The sequence below is a fragment of the Schistocerca gregaria genome, chromosome 7, assembly GCF_023897955.1.
Source record: "Schistocerca gregaria isolate iqSchGreg1 chromosome 7, iqSchGreg1.2, whole genome shotgun sequence".
Taxonomy (NCBI): Eukaryota; Metazoa; Arthropoda; class Insecta; order Orthoptera; family Acrididae; genus Schistocerca; species Schistocerca gregaria.
Genome location: NC_064926.1, coordinates 42,322,063 through 42,340,859, shown reverse-complemented (window position 1 = coordinate 42,340,859; position 18,797 = coordinate 42,322,063). Strand labels below are relative to the sequence as shown.

The following is an 18,797-nucleotide window of genomic DNA, read 5'->3' as shown; positions in this document are numbered from 1 at the left end:
AAATTAGCTTATAGGCTTCGTCAAATATTTTTATCTTAATTGTTTTTGTTTTTTTAATTTTTTAAAGATTGCTATTTACATTTCATATATTTTTTTATTTATATAGGCTACATATTCTGATACATTACTTAGTCTAGTTTTTGAAGGTAGGAGATACCCTTCAAGCAAGCCCTTATCTCATCACACTCCTCATACTTTTTCAATATTTTCTCCAGCGTTTCATCCCGTTTCATGTACACTGTTTTCTTTCTTCTACCTTCCATACTCAGCTCTGTTCTCATTAACGCGCACGCTGAATTTTGTGCTTCTCTTTTCATGCAAGTAATTACATCACTAATTTTAGGATTTGGTTTGGAAAACATGTTATTAATTTTTTTATGCCATCCCTCTACGGAATTAGTTCTCCGATAGAGTCGTTTGTAGTAGCTGCAAAGGCTGAAAGGGTGTTCTTCATTTTCCAACCATCTCTCTACAAAATAGTCGAAAAAGTTAGAAAGCCTAGGAACATCCGGTGCCTGTGAATGTATCTCCAGCCAGTCATCACATACATCTTCAGGCAGTAGAAACGCCAGAGCAGCACACATGCGAATTTGTTGTCTCACTCCTTCATTTTCTTTATATTCGCGAGTGAGTCCAAGATCCTGCACTTTCTTCAAAGAGAGACTTTTTCATGTAGAATTACCGTCCATGCGCTGAGGAAGTTGGTAACGTATGTATAATTGCAGAAATCGCCGCTGACTCAAAATCTACAGTCACACCTGCAGGGTTCCATTCAGGAATATTTTCCAGCACATTTCTGAAAAGTCGGATGTATGTCTCTTTCCTTTTATTTGGTAATAATGCAAATGCAACTGGGTAGATATTAGTCTCATTTCTATTACTTCCAAAATCTGCATGAATTGTACGTGTCTGTGAAAACTGTTTGCTACAGCACTTGAACGTACCATCCATAAAAGAGGCTCGTTTACTTCTTAGAGCCTCTCTCCCTGCTCTTCCACAAAAAGCTATTATCCTGTCTCTTAATTTATCGTCGCTTAACAGGAAACTGCTGCCATCATTCATAGTTGATAGCTCTGCTTTAAGTTCAGTCTCTTCTCTTGTCTCTGGGTCCCTCTCACTTCCCTGCGACGTTGCCCTTTGCTTGCATAACGACCTCTTCGTTGTTCGCTGATCTGGCATTTCTGTCACAAAGTCGTACCCTCGATTATGCAAGCTACCTAGCTCCTCTGAATAGAATTTGGAAATAGAGGTATTTTCCTCTCGTGCCCTCTTCTTTGCCTGGTTCAGAGTCCTCTGTACTTGCAACCTTTCGTCTTCCGGAGCTCCACATTGATACTCGTGTGATAAGAGCAATGTAGAATCTTTGGTTTTAAGCTTTCCTCGGCAATACTTCTCTTTCTGTTTTGAACAGCGCCAAATCACAGCCCCTCTTCCTTCATTTTCTTCACTGTGTAAGAATAACCTTCATAGTGGCAACTAGGCTTACCACGAATTGTCGTTGAAACTTCCATATCACAACTGCTGAGATGATAATATCCAAGTGGCACGATGTCAAGTCTACTAAAACTAGAGCTATACTAACAGGCAGACGGGATTGTGCGGGCGGAGTTCGGCCGAGTCCAGGGAACAGGTAGGGCTAGGTGATGACGGTCCCTAGGTGATGACGGTCCCTAGGTGATGACTGTCCGGCTGCGGGTAGAACGGGACACAATGGACGCAGGTACGAGGCGGAGAGCTCGCAGATTTCTAGCGGGGCGGAACGTTCGCAGGGCGGAAAATTCCTACATTCATTTCTTCCGTCACTGCCTACGTAAGCCTAAAAGTCTCCATCAGTGACGCGGTTAACACAAAACTCCAGAAAGCATTAAGAATAGCCGCTATTTGTACAGCTATCCCGTTCTGGCGTATAGTGCAGCTGTATGTACCGAATGTATAAACAGGAGGTACGTCACTGGAACTGGCGGCAGTCACCGAAGCGAGTTGCAAGGTCATTGAGAGAACAGCATATTCGGTGAAAGAGGCGGCGAAGAATGACGTCATCGGCACACGGGGATCCACACAAAGAAACTGAGAAATATATAAATGTCAGCTGACGCTCCTGCTACCTCAAAGCACGGTTGGCATCACAGCTATGAAGACTTACACACTCGCGATCCTTGGTAAGTGTCCTTATTAACTCGTTAATATGTTTCTAGTGCTGTGTAAAACGATAAACCAGATGTAGCGTAAAAACATGTTTCTTTGCAGTTCATGTCCGATATTCTGCATCACACATACCTTTTTTTTTTTTGGAAAAAAAGAAAGTAAAGAAAAAGTCACGTCTGGCAAACGTGGGGGCTACGGCATAATTACAGTATTGTTTCTGCCCAGAATTTCAAGAACAAGCAACGAAGTGTGAGGAGGTGGATTATAGTGCTGCAATAGCCATAGTTTGTTTCGCTACAAACCCGGGCGGTTATTTTTTTCGGCTTTCTTTACGTAAACGACGTTGAACTTATATTACTCCTTGTTAGTCGTTCGAACTTGTGGCAAGAAGTCGTGGCACACTTTGCCGTCTGATTCGAAGAATACAGTGAGCATAATCTTTGCGACTGACTGCACTTGAAAATCTTTTTTTCGGTCTTAGCCATCCAAAATGCACCCACTGGAACGATTGAGCGATAGTTATGACGTCATACGCGTAAACCCAGGTTTCATCATCTGTTATGACGCATTTCAGCAGTTCTTCATCGTTGTCGTCTTCATATAGTGACTCCTGAGCAACTAGCATTCGCTACTTGTTTTGTTCGAAGTTCAACAATTTTGAACGTCACACGTTTCATACCCAAAACACCCGAAAAATGCCATGACAAGAAGTAGCTGATATAGTATTCTCTTCAGTTACTTATCTGACTGTGATTCGCGATTACAAGACGTGATGTGCTAGGGTGTTCAAGGCGCTCGTCATATTCAACATGTTCACGGTATTCTTCGAAATCCTTATATTACTCGTAAACCCTGACTCACCAAAAGCAGTATTTACCATTTCTAGAACGTAGCTTCAGTTTATTCCGTTGCTATAGTAAAATTTAATACAATTTGTCTAACCCATTTTTCTGCAAAATAAACAATCACTACTGCTACCAAAACACATATACCCTTTTTGACATTTGAGAAGAGACTAAACATCCGATGTGGCTGACATTATAACGAGACTTCACAGACATGTTTCCAACACAGTAAAATAAAAATCGCGCGAATCGAGTACAACTCTCGAAACTAACTTGTATACGAATTTCCTAATTTTGCAGCTTACAGAAACAGTTGTCCATTCATTTACAAGATTGTAAAGTTATAATTTCAAATCAAATGACTCTGAACACTATGGGACAACGTCTGAGGTCATCAGTCCCCTAGAACTTAGAACTACTTAAACCTAACTAACCTAAGGACATCACACACATCCATGCTCGAGGCAGAATTCGAACCTGCGACCGTAGCGGTCGCGCGGTTCAAGACTGAAGCATCTAGAACCGCTCGGTCACAGCGGCCGGCAGTCATAATTTGCAGAGCAGTGTGCGCAGTCGTACTGCTTGGTAAAATACTGTAACTGTTAGTGCACACTTTGATTTGCATTATCTTCATGTACATTTTCGGGTTAGACAAGTTTGTCTGTTCCAAAACGAAGCAGTTTAGAGCTGTACCCACCGTCTTCTTCGTGATCGTCGTATTCATCTTCTGCCCTTACGACTGTAGGCATGGGTTTTCCTTCGTATCTGGCTTTGATCCACACATAGTAGATGGTCATGCCGGTTATTTCTATACAGCTGGATCTTTTCTATTATACTCACAATCAGACCACCTCTCTTATATCACTGCTTCTCATATGATCTTCTGATATGTGTCCTTTCAAGGTCTTAAAAGTCTCTCTTCTGCCGCATACTTCGGGTCCATAGAGAAGTAAAGACGCATAGTTTTACGGAGTTGAAGTACTGTTTCTTTCCTCGTTACGTGCAGCAGCATTTTCAAAAAGGTGGTTAAAATGTGTGTACCTTTGCGATTTCTTATCATTATTACATGCATGAGAGGTGTAACATCATACATATCTGAATGTATCGGCTTCTTACATTGTATGTAAGGACCATAGAGATCATTGTAGGTTGTCTTCTGTATCAGCAAATATAGCCTGTCACCTGAAAAAAAGGAGTGAGTTACATTCTGCACATCTCTTACATACAGAAAAAGTGTGTCACGAAATTTTAACCCTGGAACCACAATTACTGATGTTGTGTAGGTCCACAACGCACCATTTTTAAACTACGGAAACTTGGCACCACGCGCTACGATTTGGCCGCGGGATTGCCCTGTTGCCGCATGCTCTGGACAACCCATGACTGCGAATGCTTTGGCTTCCGGAGATCGACACGCGTGCGTGTCACTTTGGGGCAGTGAGGGGCGAGCGAAGTTTGTACGTGACAACCATAGCGCTGCCCGTCAACCGACGAACGGCGACAGGGCAATCCCACGGCCAATCCGAGGGCGTGGCGCCAAATTTCAGTAGTTTAAAAATGGTGCGTTGTCGACCTACAAACATTAGTAATTTTGGTTCGTACTGGCATCAACTCTCCAGGGTTAAAATTTCGTGAAACAATTTTTCTCCATCCTGTATATATGTGTGTGTGTTAAATAGGGCATGTGATTGGGAACACCGTTGCTTGACTTCGATTTTGTGTTGCGCAAATCACTACATATCAAAGTTGTGATAGTTTTTTGTTATTATGATTCTCACAGTAATTGCATCACACATGTGCTTCTCAAATTTTCACACGAATGCTTTTCAGAGGCTATATTTTTTTGAATTGCAGTTTTTTTCGATGTTGAGGTAGGGAAACGTATTATTCACAGATGTAAACAAATTATTATTATTATTATTATTATTATTATTATTATTATTATTGTATTTCAATATTTTATATATTTTATTGTAATTAAACAGTTTATTGTTATTGATATTATTATTACCAATATTAAAACATTTTATACATTTACTGTATTTATCATTAAAATCATACTCGTCTGAAGCACGTTAAAAGTGGTGGTGAACGAAAGAGGGGGGGGGGGGGGAGGGGGTGACTGTAAGCTATACAGGCTATTCAAAACTTCAGCGCCCAAACTAACAGGGATGATGATGCAGACAAAAAAAGATATACTTCGTAAAGCAACCATGTGTTGCATCTTATTGGAGTACTGAGTATGCAGTATGTTATTGTGTGCGACTGAGAATAAAACAGTGTTAAATGTTGTTCGTATCTTCATTGTTCTGATCACTATTACACTCCAATAAATGTTCAAAGTGAGCACAATTAACCTCAGAGCAGAGCCGATATCGACGAAGCAGGGGATGCCATGTACGCTGGAATGTGCGTGATGTGTTCTGTGTTTCTGTGGCTGCTGCATGCATTCTTGCACCCAGTTAAACAGTTAAACTTTCAAACCGCTGTAGAAATAACACCACTGGTTAGAATGACGTGAAATTGCAACGGAATATTATCGGAGAAGGGGAAGAAAAATAAATAGTTACAAAATCTAGTAATAGATGCCGCTGTAAGCTTCATAATTTCATAGGGGTAGACTACAAATGACAAATGAATCACACAACATTGCGTAAGGTGTACGTTTAACGTTAAACAAACTGTACTACTCAGTGCATGTGGGTGTACAGGTGTGATAGTTACGTAAGCCCATCCGCCACAGCAAGGTCGTATCACATTGGATGGGAAAAATCGGTTTTTATTTGTCCTGAGGCCAAAGACGGCGTAAAAAGCATCAATCACATCTGTTTTTAATTGTCCTGAGGCTAAAAACAGCATACAAAGCATCAATCACATCGGGTTTTTATTGTTCTGAGGCCAAACCCGCATACAAAGCATAAATGAAAATCAAATCGGGTTATTAATTTCTGTGTGACTGGCGAAAAACATGTTCAGTTTTAGTCCCCCCTTAAACATCCCAACAACAACCAACAACATGTTCAGTACGCTGTCCATCGTTTTCTGCAATAAGTTGAAATCAAGAAACAGCATGTCCCACAACTGATCGAAGTGCTTCTGGGGTCACGTTCAGAATGTGTTCGCAATGCGTGCCTTCAGTGCAATCGGAACACTGAACACAACATCTTTCAGATAGCCCCACAGTCAGAAGTCACACGGATTAAGATCAGGTGATCGGGACAGCCAGGCTGTAGAGAAATGGCGGCTGATAATTCTAGCATTTCCGAAATGGTGCTTCAGCAGCTGCTTAAGTGGATTCGCAAAAGTGAATTCGCAATGTGCGGACGTGCGCCATCTTGCATAAAAATGATCCCATCTACACATCCACGCTATTGGAGAGGTGCAATGACGTGGTTGCGCAAAGGCACTCATAGCGCTTATCAGTGACAGGTAACAAAACCCGAAGCACCAGTCTCTTCGAAAAAATATGGCTCTGTGATAAATGGCGCCGTAAACCCGCACCACACAGTGACCTTTTCAGCATAAAGTGATACTGGTTGACCTGAGGGTGGAATTCCTGTTGCCCGTATTCGACAACTCTGTGTATTGGCATATCCAGTCAGATGGAAGTGGGCTTCGTCTCTCCACAAAATGTTACACGGCCAACCATTGTCCACTTCCATGTGAGCAAGAAATTCTAAAGCAAAGGTCTCCTTTGATGGCAGGTCAACAGGAGGCAACTCGTGCACATGAGTAACTTGGAATGGATAGCAAAGAAGGAAGTTTCATAGGATTTTACGCAGCGTGCTCACGGGTATGTCCAATGTTCGAGCAATTCTCCGTGCACTACACGTTTGCACACCACCACTCGTCTTATCCGGCAGCCGGCGGCTGTGGCTGAGCGGTTCTAGGCGCTTCAGTCTGGAAACGCCCAACCGCTACGGTCGCAGGTTCGAATCCTGCCTCGGGCATGGATGTGTGTGATGTCCTTAGGTTAGTTAGGATTAAGTAGTTCTAAGTTCTAGCGGACTGATGACCTCAGATGTCAAGTCCCATAGTGCTCAGAGCCATTTGAACCATCTCCTCTTCCTGCATTGGTATGGCCACTGGTTCCTCTGATGTCGAATAAATTCGTCCCCCCCCCCCCCCCTCCATGTTGCACACCAAAAGAACCCGTCTTTTCGAATCATTTTCTTCAGACCAACGGCAGTCATCTTATTTTCTCCTTTGTTGAATCTCAATTCCCCCCGCCCCCCCGCCCTCCCCCCTCGAAGGGGCGAGGGCTGGCAGCAGCTTAGTACGCTGCTCTACAGCCTACAGACTTTTTTAAAACATAAGAAGAAAAGAAACAATAAAAGCAGGAGATAAAACGGTGACTTAAATTGTTAAAAGGCAGAAAATTGTGGAAAGTTAAAACATAAAGCAAAGGGGCTGGCAATGCTAATAACATACACAGGAATCAGACAGGTAACATAGTAGACACACAATTAAAAAACACGGCGACAGTCTGGTTTCTGTTCGCAAGAGATTAAAAAAAAAAGCACACCCAGCGACAGTATGATGTCTGTTCGCAACACTTCCCAAAAGACACACAACACTGAACACTCACTGTAAAACACTGCACGAAAATGTCGCCACAAAGATGACACTCCCAAGCTGAGGGCAGATGGGGGGGGGGGGGGGGGTGGAGAACCTGGACAGATGTGGGGGAAAACAAGGAGGGTGGAGAGGAAAAAAAACGAAAGGGGGGGGACAAAGAAGGGAGAAGACTGTAATCGGACCAACGCTATTTTTCAAACCATTCAGTGTCCGGAACTTCTGCAGAGCGACTTGTACACAGTCATCATTTGTGTAATATAGCAGAGCCCGATCCTCCATTGTGAGAGTCATGGCGAACGTCACAGACGCGAAGGGAGAAAAAGTCGTGTACCCGGAGTGTTTATACCACCTTCTATGGGTCGTGCGCATGAGAGGTGTTTTCATTTACGTATTCTGACACAAACAGCGCCATCTATTGATCAATGTTGGCACTACAGTTTTCTTCTCCCATTCGTTTTCCCCCTTCTCCGATAATATTCCGTTGCAATTTGACGTCATTCTGACCAGTGGCGTTATTTCTACAGCGCTTTGAAAATTTTAACTTTAATTATAATCACCCTGTTAAACAGCACTTCTCCCTCAACGTCAGGTGTAAACACCGTCCGTGGTCGGCTCGCATCGGCCCTGCTTTTCATGAGTGCGCCGAAATTCCCCGGTCGTGTGTGGAATGCAATAAATGTGTGCCATGATGTGGACATCTGCGAGCAGGGTACCGTCCGTGGGACATTCGCTGGGTTCTCTAGCTATTGTCTTCAGCTGTAAACAAAGTGCACGTCTCGCATTTCCTCCTACATACTGTTGTTGTTGTGGTCTTCAGTCCTGAGACTGGTTTTATGCAGCTCTCCATGCTACTCTATCCTCTGCAAGCTTCTTCACCTCCTAGTACCTACTGCAACCTACATCCTTCTGAATCTGTTTAGTGTATTCATCTCTTGGTCTCCCCCTACGATTTTTACCCTCCACACTGCCCTCCAGTACCAAATTGGTGATCCCTTGATGCCTCAGAACATGTCCTACCAACCGATCCCTTCTTCTAGTCAAGTTGTGCCACAAAGTTCTCTTCTCCCCAATCCTATTCAACACCTCCTCATTAGTTATATGATCTACCTATCTAATCTTCAGCATTCTTCTGTAGCACCACATTTCGAAAGCTTCTATTCTCTTCTTGTCTAAACTATTTATCATCCATGTTTCACTTCCGTACATGTCTACACTACATAGAAATACTTTCAGAAACGACTTCCTTACCCTTAAATCTATGCTCGATGTTAACAAATTTCTCTTCTTCAGAAACACTTTCCTTCCCTTTCCCAGTCTACATTTTATATCCTCTCTACATCGATCACCATCAGTTATTTTGCTTCCTAAATAGCAAAACTCCCTTACCACTTTAAGTGTCTCATTTCCTAATCTAATACACTCAGCATCACCCAACATAATTCGATTACATTCCATTATCCTGGTTTTGCTTTTGTTGATGGTCATCTTATATCCTCCTTTCAAGACACTGTCCATTCCGTTAAGTGCTCTTCCAAGTCCTTTGCTGTCTCTGACAGAATTACAATGTCATCGGCGAACCTCAAAGTTTTTATTTCTTCTCCATGAATTTTAATACCTACTCCAAATTTTTCTTTTGTTTCCTTTACTGCTTGTTCAATATACAGATTGAATAACATTGGGGAGAAGCTACAACCCTGTCTCGCTACCTCCCCAACCACTGCTTCCCTCTCATGCCCCTCAACTCTTATAACTGCCATTTGGTTTCTATACAAATTGTAAATAGCCTTTCGCTCCCTGTATTTTACCCGTGCCACGTTCAGAATTTGAAAGACAGTATAGCAGTCAACATTGACAAAAGCTTTCTGTAAGTCTACAAATGCTACAAACTTAGGTTTGCCTTTCCTTAATCTAGCTTCTAAGATAACTCGTAGGGTCAGTATTGCCTCACTTGTTCCAACATTTCAACGGAATCCAAAGTGACCTTCTCCAAAGTTGGCTTCTACTAGCTTTTCCATTCGTCTGTAAAGAATTCGCGTTAGTATTTTGCAGCTGTGACTTATTAAACTGATAGTTCGGTAATTTTCACATCTATCACCACCTGCTTTCTTTGGGATTGGAATTATTATATTCTTCTTGAAGTCTGAGGGTATTTCGCCTGTCTCATACATCTTGCTCACCAGATGGTAGAGTTTTGTCACGACTGGCTCTCCCAAGGCCATCAGTTGTTCTAATGGAATGTTGTCTACTTCCGGGGCCTTGTTTCGACTGAGGTCTTTCAGTGCTCTGTCAAACTCTTCACGCAGTATCATATCTCCCATTTCATCTTCATCTACATCCTCTTCCATTTCCAGAATATTGTCCTCAAGTACATCGCCCTTGTATAGACCCTCTATATACTCCTTCGATCTTTCTGCTTTCCCTTCTTTGCTTAGAACTGGGGTTCCATCTGAGCTCTTGATATTCATACAAGTGGTTCTCTTTTTTCCAAAGGTCTGTTTATATTTCCTGTAGGCATTATCTATCTTACCCCTAGTGAGATAAGCCTCTACATCCTTACATTTATCCTTTACCCATCCTTGCTTAACCATTTTGCACTTCCTGTCGACCTTATTTTTGAGATGTTTGTATTCCTTTTTGCCTGCTTCATTTACTGCATTTTTATATGTTCTCCTTTCATCAATTAAATTCAATATTTCTTCTATTACCTAAGGATTTCTCTTAGCCCTCGTCTTTTTACCTACTTGATCCTCTGTCCTACATACTACGTATCTCAAACCAACACTTGGTGTAACGTTTGACACGACAACTTTTATCTGATCTGCTCACCTATTACGAGCGCTCACGCAATATGAGTTTCCGACACATGGTTCTTTACGAAATATATTTGTTTTTATCTCCTGTATCATCCATGTTAGTTTGGACACTGAAGTTCTGAATACCCTGTATATAGGGATTGGGGGAGGACGAGGAGGAGGGCCGGCCGCTGTGGCCGAGCTGCTCTAGGCGCTTCAGCCCGGAACCGCGCTGTTGCTACGGTCACAGGTTCGAATCCTGCCTCGGACATGGATGTGTGTGCTGTTCTTAGGTTAGCTAGGTTTAAGTAGTTCTAATTCTAGGGGACTGATGACCTCAGATGTTAAGTCCTATAGTGCTTACAGGCATTTGAACTATCGAGGAGGAGCGGCGGGGAAGAATGTCCACCGGATGTGTACGATGTAGGAGACATGGTCGTACTACATTCAGGTTCCAAGGAGAATGCAGTTATCCCAGTATTACACACAGCAACCGATGAGTATTATCGGATTTTCCAGATGGTCTTAATAAATTAGACCACATTCGATGGAATTGAATACGTCAGGAAACCGCAACATTACGGCCACAAATTTTATGAGAGCTCAGAAGCTTTAACAGGAGATGTGTACTACTTTGTCACTGTTCTTCCCCAGTTGTGGCGGCGCTCGTATGCTGCTGCAGCGCCAGGGAGTGCCCCAGTGCCTGCCCAGCAGAGTACCAGCCGGTGACAGCCAGGTGTGGAGGCGAAGTGAAGCATTTCGGGAACCGCTGCGAACTGGCCGTGCACAACTGCCTCCACAACGACGGTATTCTCTTGTCTCTGTACTGACCATGTGCAATCACGTAACAGCTTTCTGTCTTCATTCTTACTTTGCAGTTTTCTGTTTCCTCAGTAGTTCTTCATATTCTCCGTATGTTGTCTTTTCTTGTCTACTGACCATGCTCTTCCCAATTTTTTTCTTCTTTAACCTTGAAATAATTCTAAATTTAGTATTTTGTTCTTAAAATAGTTTCTTTCCGTCAGTGGCTATTGTTCGATGTTGTTTCTTTCCTGGTGTGTTCTTATTCCTGTAATCCATACTATCATCGACTTTTACCGCAAAAATACTCGTTTTGTTTACCTGGCGTCATTTGTCCAGTAGAGATGTCGAGTTAAGATTAACGTTTTAGGTGTTACTTTTGATATTTTGTGTATAATTTTGGACAGCTTGTCATTACTTATACATTTACAAGTGTATGTTGTTTATATTGCACTTAGTATTTTTTCTAAGTATCAGTATTTCATCAATAGCAGTGTTAGGTGGCAGAATAAATGGTCAGCTTACATGAGAGCGTTGTACATCACAATGAGAAGGTGAATATGACACCTAACATAATTCGACGGTTATGAGAACATTTGCCTACCAGTATGTAATGCAAAAAGGGATGAAAGTCAATTGACAGTAATTAACACTCCGTTGCTATACAATGCATGTCTTTGAGCGGAAGGTGGAACAGGCAATGTGAGCCCTTTTTAGTTTGAAAAGCCAGGCGGACAACAGTGTGGCGAAGGTCCGCTGCGGGGGTAACGATGGAAACCAATTAAAGGGGTGGCAGGAGGAAGATCAGCGACCCCGACCAGGTGATTCATGAGGGAGGACCGCGTGCAGCGGCACATCTGCACAAGGGAGAGCGAAAAAGCTTCAGAAAGCTGCGTTTTGGAATTACAACGGGATACGAACAAAAACTAGTAATGCATTTCCGTCTCGTGTCTAGCGGGTGCGACACACAGGAAGCTCAATGTACTTTAGACGTCTAGAATGGGCACAAAACGTCCGATTGGCGGAAACGCACTACGAAGGAGAAAAATACTGAAGTTTCGATGCAGTTTGATAGAAGGGACATTGCTTGGTTCCCCTTGTTTCTAACGAATCCGTTTTTTGACATACGTACAGTAATTCACATCAGACGTGATATAACTGATAAGTAAGCCATATTTTATAAACAATTTTTTACAGGCAAACATAAATGCATCCTGTCTGTTAGAGTAATATGGAGAAAGTATTTAATTTCTTTTTTGTCTTGTGTTCCAGAGTGCAAAGGCTGACATTATTATCAGTGATGTGACACTACCAGTACATTGATGGCTGGAGCAGTCGAAGAAATGGTGTACAGACATTGTTACAGGCTTTGCAATCACCTGCTAGAAACAAAATAATACTAAAAAGTAAAATAAAGAAGTATAGATGTATTCCTTTGTTTGTGTATGATTTTTACCCTCTTATGTTTTGTCTCGAATTCACATTCAATCCATGTCCATACCTTAATGCGAACCAATATTCACTTGTGGCAATGTATTTACACCATTCATGGTCATCTCAAAGCTGACCTTTTCTCAGGTATTCTTTGTTTCATATTTCCCATATTGAAATTTTCATTATGACTACAACCTTTCTATCATTCGAAGTCTCCCTAGTACTTAGAATCTAAGTCGAATGAAACCATATTCATTTTTATATCAAAAGCACCACAGTCGTTGCATGAACTGTCATAAGTGTGAAAATGATTTCCTTAAAGACTGATTGCACATTTACATGATTAACTAACATATGTAAAGTTATATGTAATATGTACTTGTACAGCATTTGCTTAGCATCACGTTTAATATTTTAGATTACCTACGCTTTTATTCAGAACTGTAGAAGAACTTTCTTTTTAGCGAAGACTGCCGTGCAGTTTTAAATTTGTCTGGTAGCTCATTTACAGTTTAGAGGAATATTTCTAATCAAGTTACCACAGTGTTCAAAAAATGCTTCTGATTCTAGATGATCTTGTCCAGGACACACACTGGTGTCGTGTATATTAGTGTTGATCCAAGTTAAATATTTATGTGCATTCGTTTTGACATAGTCTAGAACAAGGAGTATATACAAGTTAGCAACATTATGTACTCATATTTTGTATTCAGTAAAGTCTTTTGTGGAAGCAACAGAGCTCTGAAATTCAAAAGTACGTCCCACGATACCGTTCTGACAGTAAAGTTTCCCAGGTGTGTTATGTTAGTTCATAATTCAGATGAGTATCAAAAATGCCACAACAACACAATAAGTTGTAAAGAGGAGGTAATGAATGTCACTATTTCTAATATTCCGCCAGAAATACGCTACCGCTAATAATTTATCACACATCTCTTCTATTTGTTGTTTTGTACAGCTTACTATTGAGATGGGAGTCCAGAATTTTACCGACTCTTCCGTATGACCATGTACAACAGCATCAACATTGCTGGGGAGACTGGTGGGAGATACTTTTATCATTTAGCTTTAACTGATGAACCATGAACCAATCGATTAGGTCTTTCATTGTGACATAAATTATTTGAACCATAGATTCGCAACTGTGACAGATGTGAAAGAAAATTATCTTATACATGCATCACCATTTTTAATAACAGACCAAAAAGCCAAATCATTAATATACACAAATAATGATCAATGTCCCAGTATAGACTTTTGTGGAGGCAAGTGCACTGACTTTTATTCTGTAGTGATCAGTTATATCTGTTGTATTAAGATACTGAGTAATAAATTGTCAGTTGTCCTGTACTTTGTTACAGAATGTCTAAGTACTTACTAAGGTTCACTAGAGTCACAAGGTGTTTCATTATTTTGGATAAAATACGTGACAGATAGAAAGACGTCTTGAGCTGCCTTACCCACAGGTATATAGAATGTACATACACTTCTATATCCATACTGATTTTTTTATAGAAGTACTTACATTGGTTTATCATCACCATTTTTATTTAGTTATTTACTTATTTATTTTTCAAGTGAGATTCTGTCTCCTTTCTTATGCATCAGCAGAACAGTGATTGATCTGAAATTATGGTTACTTCCGACATCCGAATTGTGAGGAAGGTCAGAGGATATCTTATCGTAACTAGTATTTTCAAGGATAAAATTAAAGAAAAGATATCCTCTGCACCAAACTTGATCCGTTTGGTGAGTGTATCCGCTGTGACCTTTGGATAGCTAGTTTTCCAATGTAAAATACCACTGTTTACCATAATTCTCGTGAACTGCTTGCTATAGACACTAGGCTTATTTTCGATGGAAGCTTCTGAACAAAGCTATAAAGGAATAGGCGATGCTGGCCGCGGTGATCTAGCGGTTCAGGCGCTCAGTCCGGAACCGCGCGACTGCTACGGTCGCAGGTTCGAATCCTGCCTCGGGCATGGATGTGTGTGATGTCCTTAGGTTAGTTAGGTTTAAGTAGTTCTAAGCTCTAGGGGACTGATGACCTCAGCGGTTAAGTCCCATAGTGCTCAGAGCCATTTGAACCATTTGAGCCAATCGGCGATGATACACACTAGGTAGACCCACTTGATGAGAATGCCATTTTAGTTAAAAAGGGTGGGAACGACCTCAGAACATGAGATGAATTTACCAAATAAATTACTTTCCTTCTACACTCCTGGAAATAAGAACACCGTGAATTCATTGTCCCAGGAAGGGGAAACTTTATTGACACATTCCAGGGGTCAGATACATCACATGATCACACTGACAGAACCACAGGCACATAGACACAGGCAACAGAGCATGCACAATGTCGGCACTAGTACAGTGTATATCCACCTTTCGCAGCAATGCTGGCTACTATTCTCCCATGGAGACGATCGTAGAGATGCTGGATGTAGTCCTGTGGAACGGCTTGCCATGCCATTTCCACCTGGCGCCTCAGTTGGACCAGCGTTCGTGCTGGACGTGCAGACCGCGTGAGACGACGCTTCATCCAGTCCCAAACATGCTCAATGGGGGACAGATCCGGAGATCTTGCTGGCCAGGGTAGTTGACTTACACCTTCTAGAGCACGTTGGGTGGCACGGGATACATGCGGACGTCCATTGTCCTGTTGGAACAGCAAGTTCCCTTGCCAGTCTAGGAATGGTAGAACGATGGGTTCGATGAAGGTTTGGATGTACCGTGCACTATTCAGTGTCCCCTCGACGATCACCAGAAGTGTACAGCCAGTGTAGGAGATCGCTCCCCACACCATGATGCCGGGTGTTGGCACTGTGTGCCTCGGTCGTATGCAGTCCTGATTGTGGCGCTCACCTGCACGGCGCCAAACACGCATACGACCATCATTGGCACCAAGGCAGAAGCGACTCTCATCGCTGAAGACGACACGTCTCCATTCGTCCCTCCATTCACGCCTGTCGCGACACCACTGGAGGCGGGCTGCACGATGTTGGGGCGTGAGCGGAAGACGGCCTAACGGTGTGCGGGACCGTAGCCCAGCTTCATGGAGACGGTTGCGAATGGTCCTCGCCGATACCCCAGGAGCAACAGTGTCCCTCATTTGCTGGGAAGTGGCGGTGCGGTCCCCTACGGCACTGCGTAGGATCCTACGGTCTTGGCGTGCATCCGTGCGTCGCTGCGGTCCGGTCCCAGGTCGACGGGCACGTGCACCTTCCGCCGACCACTGGCGACAACATCGATGTACTGTGGAGACCTCACGCCCCACGTGTTGAGCAATTCGGCGGTACGTCCACCCGGCCTCCCGCATGCCCACTATACACCCTCGCTCAAAGTCCGTCAACTGCACATACGGTTCACGTCCACGCTGTCGCGGCATGCTACCAGTGTTAAAGACTGCGATGGAGCTCCGTATGCCACGGCAAACTGGCTGACACTGACGGCGGCGGTGCACAAATGCTGCGCAGCTAGCGCCATTCGACGGCCAAGACCGCGGTTCCTGGTGTGTCCGCTGTGCCGTGCGTGTGATCATTGCTTGTACAGCCCTCTCGCAGTGTCCGGAGCAAGTGTGGTGGGTCTGACACACCGGTGTCAATGTGTTCTTTTTTCCATTTCCAGTAGTGTATTAAGATACTGCATCATGTTTGAATGCTGCAGTACAGTTTAAACACACACAAGGCGTATTTGATATATACATTGAAGATAAAACTACTTCTTTAATCTCTGTAGAAGGAACGTAAGAGTCTCTTTATAAACAAACTTTTAGTTTTGTACCACAATACTTCTCTACCTTCTGTGTCAATAAGAGGCACATGTGCCATACAGTACAGCTCCTTGCAATATGTCGTTTTCTGTTTCACATTCAAACTATTACATGAGAAGAACATTTGGATACATATTTTGGGCTGAACAGTTCAGTGTTATGCAGTGAACACTGTACTCAAAATATCTTGGAACACTACAAAAAACTATTCAGATAGTGGTTTACTTTCTAGTATTTCTCTACAGGTGGTTGATAGTGTAGCATAATCACTGAAAAGAGACATTGGTTCCCAATTTTTATACACTGAAAAATGAAATTGGTTGTTGTACGTTTCCATGTGAATCACTAATCAAGGATTTATACTTTTTATGATACTTTTTCAAACCTTCAAACAGGATTCTTTAAGCTACCTGGATGAGGAATTCTGGTAATATTTTGTAGGACAGAAGATTCTGGGCGTGGTTTAAGCAATGTGGTTTCCCACACTAAATATTCCTGCATGTGTTCTAACTTTTCGTCATAGTTACTCTCTTTAATGCTGTCATGTTTGGCGAGTGCAGTTACTGAATTCTTTACTTTTCTTTCTTCAGTGCACATTCTGCTTTATATAGGCATGGCAGTGGTTTCAGCCAATTGGTGACTTCCTTACTGTTAGCTAACAGCTCTGAAGGTGTATAATGGGTTGTGTAAATTTACAAATTATTTACTACATGTTCAAAATGCTCAATAAATCCACCCAATGCTTATGCTGTGCACTTGTATATGTGCTCATAAACCGATTAAATTCTCTGAAAATATGTGCAATAGGATTACTTTGTGTATGAAATTTTGATATCAGAACGTGTTTGATGTTACAGCCTCGCAGAATATCTCTCCATTTTCATCATGAGTTTTATACATTAACTGTTAGGAATCCAACAGTCTTGCAACTGTCAGTTATCATGTCTAAGAATTCTTCTAATGAGGGCAGATACTGCTCTTAACTATGTGACATGAAGCTTGGCATATTCTGAAAAAAAAAGATCATAAAGGGTATCAAGTACTTAAGTCCATTGAACTGGCACCACTGATGGCTACCATTTGTAAATGTTGTGTTGACAATATGTAATGTACCTCTGTGTAGCTGCACTTGTTTCTGAGTTTTGTTTTCTAACATATCAGAGAATGTTTCAACAACTGTCCTACATATGTGCTACTAAGTTCTGTGTTCTTGTGTGAAAGCCATTGCAAAAAGTCACTAACAAAGTGCTTCCACTGATCATCAAATTGTTTCTGAACTTTAGCTCAATACTCTTTGATGAAAGTATCGACTTTGTTTCCTAACTTTTCTACATGATCTTTTAATTATTCTTGTTCCATAGGCAAAGAATGTAGAGCTTCCAGACGACCACTGTAGGCCATCTTTAGTTGTGAAAATTCACCTGTTAAAGCATTAAACTGTGTTGATAAACTGTTAAAACTGTAGTCAGTTCTGTTAAATCGTTGAATGGTTTTCTTAGTTCATCGAACATTCTTTGTTGGCACATGTTTTGCTTACATAGCTGCCATAATATGTTGTTAAAGTTTGTTTGTTTTACAGTCTTAAGACTTTTTATACTTTCTTCCATTGCTTGAAAACTTCAAATTTGATTAGTTATTTGCATGCTTGATTAACATGAAGTATTGCCCACTGGAACATTACTTCACTTAAATAAATACATGACCTAAGTGTGTAGGGGAACATCAACTTCACATAAATTATTATCAGTTAAAGTTTTTATTGCCTTTAGAGTCAAATTATAGATCATGTTCTGAAATGCATGAACTTTTAGTTTCTGTGTTATTGAATTTGCTCTACTCTGTGTTAAGCTCCGTGTCACTATTTTCTTCACAGACATTTTAGTAACGTTTCCTATTTTCACCATAACACTAATATAAGTAGAAAATGCTTAAAAATTTTTGAATGAGTTATGATCTGAAAGACCGTCTACTCAGTAACAGTGTTGAACATTCATGCTTATCTGAATCAATAATTGACATGCATACAAATATGCAACATGACTTCATCATTACTTATTTTATATCACTAGAAAAGCCATCTTGTGACTAAAGAATCATTGAATAGTAAAAATTCTATTATTTGAAGTTCTTAATATTAAACACTGCACACATGTGAAAGACAAGCAAAAGAAAACTGTCATATGTATCTCACATAGTGATGTGTTGTAGATTCTGGTGGACAGTTTCCTTTACTTCTTTTTTTTAATTTTGTCATAAATTATTTCCTTTCCTTTTATTTATTGTCTGCCCTATTCAGTTGGTCTTTAGTATTTATTCTGCAATAAACTATCTCCATCCATGTATTGGACATGAGACGTAGATACAGACAATGCAAGATATCTGTGATGCCTCTTGCTTTTGAAGTGAATACTAAAGATTGGTTGCATGTAA

The 18,797-nt window shown here is 41.5% G+C and overlaps 1 long non-coding RNA gene across 1 annotated transcript; it reads left to right on the top strand.

Moving 5' to 3' along the window:
* The first annotated feature begins 2,077 nt into the window (after window positions 1–2,077).
* LOC126281443 (uncharacterized) lies at window positions 2,078–12,591 on the top strand. Its single transcript, XR_007551270.1, has 3 exons — window positions 2,078–2,159; window positions 11,015–11,167; window positions 12,434–12,591. It is a non-coding gene; the product is annotated as an uncharacterized LOC126281443 (long non-coding RNA).
* The last annotated feature ends 6,206 nt before the right edge of the window (window positions 12,592–18,797 follow it).